The sequence below is a fragment of the Talpa europaea genome (genome assembly GCF_964194135.1).
Source record: "Talpa europaea genome assembly, chromosome: 13".
NCBI lineage: Eukaryota > Metazoa > Chordata > Mammalia > Eulipotyphla > Talpidae > Talpa > Talpa europaea.
The window spans coordinates 81,268,134-81,276,296 of NC_140080.1; positions in this window are offsets into that span (position 1 = coordinate 81,268,134).

Genomic DNA, 8,163 nt, shown 5'->3' on the forward strand with positions numbered 1-8,163 from the left:
TCCCACTCTCTGGTGGGGTGGGCTGCTCTAGGGGTGTTTCCACCCGCCGGGACACCCCCTGCTCTGCCAGCACCCTCCTGGTTGGGGCCCGCCCTGGCGTGGGGTTGGCAGGGTGCAGATGTTGCAGAGGCCTAGGAGGCCCTGAGTGGGGGTCCTGCGGGGGACGGGGCAGTGGGGTGATGTAAAAATGTCCCTGTGCAGTACTGTCCTCCCAAGGAGGGGGTCCTCCTTCACCCACACACACTCCAAAGCCCTGCTGGTTGGCCGGCCTCGGCAGGGAACAGCTTCCTCCTGACAGCAGATTCTTCCGCCTTTCCAGCGTCAGTCCCCTGAGCCCCTCCCCCAACAGCCTGTGCCGGACACTCCCTCCCCAGGGTGACCTCCTTTTCGGAGGCCAGATGTCTCCACACTTCATGGGGTAGCAGAGGAGCAGGGCATGACCCCAGACCAGATTCAGGAAGGAGGACTCTGCTGGCTCTCTGTGCCTCGGTGTCTTGTCTATAACCGGGACAACCTCCAGCGGCTCTGGGGTGGGACAGAGGGCCGTGGTCGTTGGAGGGCAGGTGGGCCCACCCTCAGGCTGGGAGGAAGGTGCCACTTGGAAGATGGGCTCGCCCTGTTGCGGTGGCAGGGCTGTGGTTCAGCTACAGGAGCCCAGGAAGAGAGGGCATGGGCGGGGCTGGGCCAGGATGGCTTCCCGGAAGAAGCTGCATTTAAACTGGGTCAGCAGGGCGAGTCCCCAGAGGCGGCAGGACACATGCTCTGCCCTGGCCAGTGTGCTTCTGCTTCCTCCTCCCCCACCCGTCTGCCCACTGTGCCAGGTGCTGGGCTGAACTTAGGTGCCCCTCTCTCCCCGCCTCTTATTTCAACACATGTACCGGGTGAATTCAGATGCCACCACTAAGTCCCCTACCACCCATTAGGCCCATGTCTGGCACTTTGCTCTTTCATCCAGTGTTCCTGTCGTCTTGCTCTCCACAGGCTTTCATGCCCTCTACAGAGTGGGGGACTGAGTTTCAGACAGGCGTGCTGGCAGGCCAGGACCACACTGGGGCCTGCTAGGTACTGCCTGAAGCCAGGTGCTCTCCAGTGGGACTGAGGGCGGGGGGCATATTGAGCTCTAATCCCACGGAGTCATGGGGGGGGTGGGTGGCATCAGCTTCTGTTTTTAGAACCCAAAGGCCCAGTCCCCAGCCATGTGCCCTTGGCCCAGGTGCGCTGAATCACTTCTTCTGCCCCAGATGTTCATGGCAGGTAGGGGAGGCTCTCAGGTGTCAGCGTGGTGATGGGCCCTTCCATGGAGCTGCTCTGGGGAGCCTCATGGTAGAGTGACAAAGGCCTGCCACGGGCCCCTGGTGCCTGGCATCTGAGCAGCCTGGGCTGGGTTCTGTCAAAGACAAGTTCTGGGCTCCGTCTCAAAATGGGACAGGAAGTGGTTGGGGACAGAAGTGGGTGTGGGGAGGGTGCCCAGGCCAAGTGTGAGTGGAGGCTCTGAGATGAGTAAGGGTGGGTCTTGGGGGATGGAAGTGAGAGCCTTCCCACAGCCTTGGGGGCCTGCCCTGGCATGGGGTGGGCGGGGTGCCAATGGTACAGAGGCCTAGGAGCCCCTAGGTGGGGGTCCTGCAGGAGACAGGGCAGTGGGGTGGTGTAGAAATGTCCCTGTGTAGGACTGTCCTTCCAAGGCCCAACTTGACCCCCAACAGGAGCTGGGTGGAGTGGGCAAATAAAGCTTAGCTCAAGGCTGTCGGACCTGCAGGCTCTAGGACCACTCTCATGACCTGGGGTGAGGCAGCACGATGAGGCTGGGAGTCTACGAGGCCCTGGGGTCCAAGCTGGGAGTCTGGAGACACCTCTCAGGCTGAGGGCTCTCTGTGCTAGCCCTCGGAAGGTTTTTGAGCTCCCCAGGCAAGCCCGGGTGGGCCCCCACGGGAGCCAGGCCAGGCTGGGCTGATGAGGTTGTGCTACGGCGAGACAGATGTTTCCAGTTTGAGGATTCGGGCTGTCATCAATTGTTTGTTCCTCACCAAACCCTGTTTCCTATTAAGCAGGCTCTGCCATTCCTCCGTGCAGCTCTGTGGGGATGGGGCTGGGGAGGGCTGGGGTGCTGTGGTGCACCCACCTCCCACACCTGGCTTTCCCCAGACCGACCTGGCCCGGCTCCCGGAACCATCCCTGGGTGCTTGAGTGGCTTCTTGCAACTGCAAGAGGCCTGAGAAGGGCTCTGGATGGGGGTCCTTGGAAAACCTGGCTCTGGCCTCCCCACTGCCCTGATCAGAGTTGACACGTGGGGTCCCTGCCCACGTGACCTCCCACTTCCTGCTTTATATTCCGGTATGCACTTTCTTCCACACAGCTGATCCAGTCAGGCTGCAGATTAGTTCGCTCTGACGGTGGATCCCTCTCCTTGTCAGTGATGGTTCAGTGATGGGTATGGGAAGCAGGCCCGGGCACGGAAATGTCAGGGTGCCTCTGGAAGAGGAACCCTGCTCTCAAGCTGTGCTCCAGATGGGATCGCGTCTTGAGGCAACACCAGGAACATGGCAGCCCTCTTGTGACTATGAGGGGAGCCAGGAAGACAGAGAAAACGTTATTTATTTATATTTTTAAACATTTATTCATGCATATAAGAACTGGGGTATAGGCCAGAGGTGCAGGGGGTGAGAGGATTCACCAGAGACAGAGTGGGGAGCAGAACAGGCAGACTGACTGAAATACACTGCTGAGGGGAGCAGCGGGTGAGACAGGAGAGGTCTGCTGAGCCATGCGGGCAGCTCCCTGGCCAGCTGGGATCGTCTAGGGATTGAACTCATGCCGCAGAGGCTGGCTGAGGATAGCTTCACAGTGCTGTGCTTAACCCCTTGTGCTACCAGGGAGGGCCCAGGGAAAAAGTTATCGATAGACTCTGGTTCCTTAAGATGGCATTGGGCTGCTGCATGGCCCTCTTTGGGACTTGCTCTCGGGTGAAATAATACTAGCTCTTGTTTCCTGTGTGCTTATCATGGTGTAGAAATTGTGCTAATTAATGCCATTATTCAACAAATATTTCTTGAGGTGAGGCACTGTTAATAGGTACGGGGTGCACATACACAGAAATCAGACATAAATCCCCACACTCAGGGAAATTTACATCCTGCATGTTTTAAATGTTATCTCACTTAAGATTCAAACAACAGCATGAGGGGAAGTGACAGATGCCACAGTCTGGCTCATGCAACCCCCCACTTCCATCCCCCTCACCCCATGGAGTGGGCTTTCCTGACACAAAGGATGGAAAACTCTAGGCTTCCCTTTCTAGACGCCCGGTGCAGCTGGGTTCTGCATGCATCCAGCGTTCCCCAAGCAGGGTCACCCGGCTGAGACTTGCTCGGTGGGCCTCAGGGCAAGGCGGTGCCACTTGGTTCCTCCAGGGCAGCTGTAGGCAGAGTTCAGTGGCTGGGCCTCACTGCGTGGCTAGATGCAGAGTGCCCAGGGGGACGGCAGCAGTCAAGTTGCCTCTGAGTCCTGGGAACACATGGGTATTTTTCCTGAGTGGGCAGTATCCAAGCTTAGTTCCCCACCCCAGCCCAGAATGCCCCAAAATAATTCCTTTTCTGCCTAAATTAGCTCATGTTGATGGCATGATTGCTACAAATAACATCACCTAAGCGTGCCATTGACCTAGAGGAAGTGGTTGGTGGGCCACTGTCCACCCACTGAGGGTGGAGAGCTGTTTCCCTTGTGCACAGGGGCGAAGGCCACAACCAGATGCGGGGCTGGGTGAAGTAACAGGATGAGGTGTGGAGCGTATCTTTGCGGGGCGGGGGGGGGGTGCGGGAGGTGCAACAAGATGGTGTGAGAAAGTTGGGCAGGTAAAGGGAGAGGCCATTGGGTGGAATGCCCATTCCCCAGTGGGCCTTGCCAGTTCACCAGGACCCATCGTCCTGTAGGGTGTGCAAGGCCAGGTCCAGCTGGATGCAGCCAGAGTGGCTAGAAATGGCAGGGCAAAGTCCTAGAGAAGAAGGAGCACCCTAAGTGTGCTACTGAGGTCACAGGCTAAGCTGAGCCTGTGCAAGGCAAGTCTCCAACCCAAAATTCCACACACAATGAAAATCTCTTCAAAAATGAAGACAAAATAGGACCTCCCTGGTGGTGCAAGGGGTTAAGTGTCAGCACTATGAAGCAATCCATGGCTATTACAACTTGAGTTCAATCCCCAACCAAGGAGCTAGCCCACATGGCGCAGCAGACCTCTTCTGTCTCACCCGCTGCTCTCCTCAGCAGTGTATTTCATCAGTCTGCCTGTTCTGCTCCCCACTCTGTCTCTGGTGAATCCTCTCACACACCCCATCCCCCCGCACTTCTGGCCTATACCCCAGCTCTTGTATGCGTAAAATAAATCTTTAAAAATAATGAAGACAGTATATTTTTAGACAAAAGTTACCAAGTGACCACCTTGTTCTAGGAGCACCACACTCTAGCGATGAATATAAATGATGCCGTCTTGTTTGACAGCCAATATACATGCAACTGGAACCCCCAAATATTGTCCCTGTCAAGGCCCTGAAAGAATCATCCTCCTAAATCCAAACTTGAGGACCCAAGGGTTTAACTTCACAATGATTTTCTTTCATATTTCATCTTACTAAACTCCACTGATTACTCTTATTGGCTCCTCTTTGACATTCCTTGCACTCAGAAAAAATCCTCCCACTTCATGCCTCTCAAGGATATTCTTTTTTTTTTTTTTAAGATTTATTTATTTATTTATACAAGCACTGGGCACAGTCAGAAGCGTGGGAGGGCGAGAAGATTCACCAGAGTCAGAGCGGAAAGCAGAACAGGCAGACTGACAAAACACACTGCTGAGGGGAGCAGCGGGCGGCAGGCGAGGTCTGCGTGCCATGTGGGACCCTCGCCGAGCGGGGAACGAACCGGCGCTGCAGAGGCTGCGGGCAGCTTCGCAGCCCAGCACTCAACCGCCGCGCCACTGGGGAGGCCCTCAAGGACATTCTTTCCAGGTCTTCATCCACAGCACTGATAAAAAGGTTGGCAGGGCAAACAACTGATGATGATGATGAATGAGTATATAGGGACTCCTGGGGCCCCTGGAGCTCATTTTGAGGACCACTGTTTTGGCTCAACATCACTTTGTTGATAAGCAGCTTCTGGGCATGTGAGGCCAGTTCTCCGTGTTCTCAAGGCCGCTGTGTTGGGAGCTTTTGCTAAGAGGCACCGGGCTCAGGTCCTCATTCACACCTTCTGCCACATTTCTTTCAAACTTACCCTCCTTTGTTGCCAACAGCAGCAAACGGCCAATTCTCTGTGACCCTAAATTGGTTTTGCTAGATCCTAATATAGAAAGATGTAGAAACAGGCCCAAAGAAATTGCACGCAGGCCGAGATCTCACTGCTGGTCAGTGGGACAGAGCGTGGCATGGCGTGTGGAAGGCCACCAGGGACTGCGCCTGCCCCTGCCCCTGCTGCGCCCCTGCAGGGGGCTTTTTGTTAATTTGCAGGATCCTGAGGGGAGGGGCACTTCTCTCCAGGCTCTCCTTTCAGGTAGGGGCTTCCCAGCACCCCCAACGGTAGCAGGGTGTCTAAGTTAGGGCTCCACAGCCACAGGGTGGGAGCTGGTGCTGGGAGAAGCACCTCAGTATTGCCCACAGATGAGACGGAGGACCCACGGCGACAGGGGGAGGGAGGAGGATCCAACTCGGAACTGGATGTGGGGATTGAGTCTGCCTCTCCCACCTGCTGGGTGACTCTGCAGAGGCCTCTAAGCCTCTGAGCCTCTAAGCCTCTTTCTCATGTACAAACTGATGCCCTTTGTTTTACTCTATTACAGGGAGGGCCCCCCACCCCCTCCAAAGCGAGGGCGTGCACTGGCTCCTCTGACACAGCCTTCCTGTAGAGGCTGCCCTGCTGAAGGCCAGGCCTGTGGGACTCGCCAAGGCCACGCGGCTACTTAATGCCAGAGTGGGAGGAAAGGGTCAGGCTTGGGTCCCGGGTCCCGCCATGTTGCCCTTAGTGCCAGCCCCAAGGGCACCAGCTCCCAGAGGAGGGAGGGAATGGGAGCAGGGATCGGATCTTGTTCTTTAGGGCTGCGTGATGTTTCTTGGCTTTCTTTGGGGAGGAGCTATTCTTGTTATCCATTTCAAATAACCACCCCCCCCTTACTCAGTTACAATCACTGTTTTTCAGATTGCACTGTGGATACTTAATTTCTCTTATACTATTATAAATGGTACAACTTTAGGATTTTACTTTCAAATTGCTAGTTATGCAGAAATACAAGTGATTTTTGTATATGACATAGCTCTAGAAATGTTGCTAACTCAACTAGTAGCTAAACCTACTGTAGGTTCTTTTAGATTATCTACTTAATATTGTCATCTGCAAGTAATGACAGTTTATTTTCTTCCCAACCAATCCAATCTTTTTTTTAAAAAAACATGATTGCACTTGGCTATGACTTCAGGTATTATTTTTCCCTCTCATACAATGAAGTGGAAAAAATTTTACAGAGGACAGCTGTATACCCACCCTCTAGATTTTACCAAGATTACCATACACCTATCCATCCTTTGAGCCTTTCAGCAGTCTATCCTATTTCCCAACCCAGCCCGTCTTTTCAAAGTAATTTCAGACACCAGGACCCATCTCCCTAAATACTTTGGCATACGCACCATTATCCAGTACCATTTTTAAAAAAGATTTATTTATGCATACAAGAGCTGGGGTACAGGCCAGAAGTGTGGGGGGTGAGAGGATTCACCAGAGACAGAGCAGGGAACAGAACAGGTGGATCCACTGAAATACACTGCTGAGGGGAGCAGCAGGCTAGTCAGGAGAGGTCTGCTGCGCCATGTGTGTTGTTCCCTGGCTGGCTGGGGGATCGAACTCGCTCTGCGGAGGCTGCAGACAGCTTCATAGGTTGCGTCTTAACTGGTTGGGCCACCAGGGAGGCCCCTCCAGTACCATTTTGAATAGAAGTAAAATGGACATGTATTTCTCAATCTTAGAAGGAAAATGTTTGACATTTTAAGTGTGATGGGTTTGCTGCAAGTTTTTTGTAGATAATCTTTATCAGGTTAAAATTTTCCTTATTTTTCTAGTTTCTAAACATTTATAGCACCCAATGATTGAGTTTTATAAAAAAAAATTTCCTGTTTACTCTGAGACCATATATTTTCCCCTGGTTATTCAGTTTATGTGGACTGATTTTTTAATAAGTACAATATAATAAAGACACATTTTTACACATTGCTATTTACATAGTGTTGATTTCTATTTGCTACCATTTTGTTTAAGACCTTTTGCATTTATATTGAGATTGGCCTTCAACTTCAATTTCTTACACTGCTCTTGTCAGATTTTTGATATTTTAAGGCAGTGCTAGTCTTATAAAATGAAATTGGATACTTGCTATTCTGCAGAAGAGTATGTGTTAGGAGTAGCATTATTTGTCTCTGAAACGTTAGAATTGTGAAGCCATCTGGGATTGTAGATTTCCGTGTGAGATTTAAAATTATGGATTAAATTTATGCAACGGATATAGGATGATCCCAATTTTCAAGATTTTTGGTCAATTTTAGAAAGCTGTTTTTTAAAAAAGGAATCTGTTCATTTTATCCAAAATTTAAAAACAGCTTCATTGAGGCATAATCACTATGCAGATAGTACACATTTGTAAAGTGTATACAACTTGATGCAATTTGACATATATACACTCAGGAAACCATCATTACACTCAAGATTGTTCCATCTGGATTCAAAATATATTCATATTCCTAATATTGTCTTATGCATTAACCTCTGTATGATCTGAAGTAATCTGTCCATTTTTACTTTTGATACTCTTAATTTTCTTTAGGGTGTGGGACTAATGAAGTCTGCCAGTTGTTATGTCTAAAAATGTCTTTATTTCTTCCTCATTCCTTTTTTTTTAAGATTTATTTTTATTTATGCATACAAGAACTGAGGTGTAGCCCAGAGGTGCGGGGAGGGTGTGAAAGGATTCACCAGAGACAGAGTGGGGAGCAAAACAAGCCAATTTACTGAAATATGCTGGTAAGGGGAGCAGTGGGTGAGACAGAAGAGGTCTGCTGTGCCATGTAGGTTAGCTCCCTGGCAAGGGATCGAACTCATGCTGCAGTGGCTGCAGGGATAGCCTCATAGTGCTGA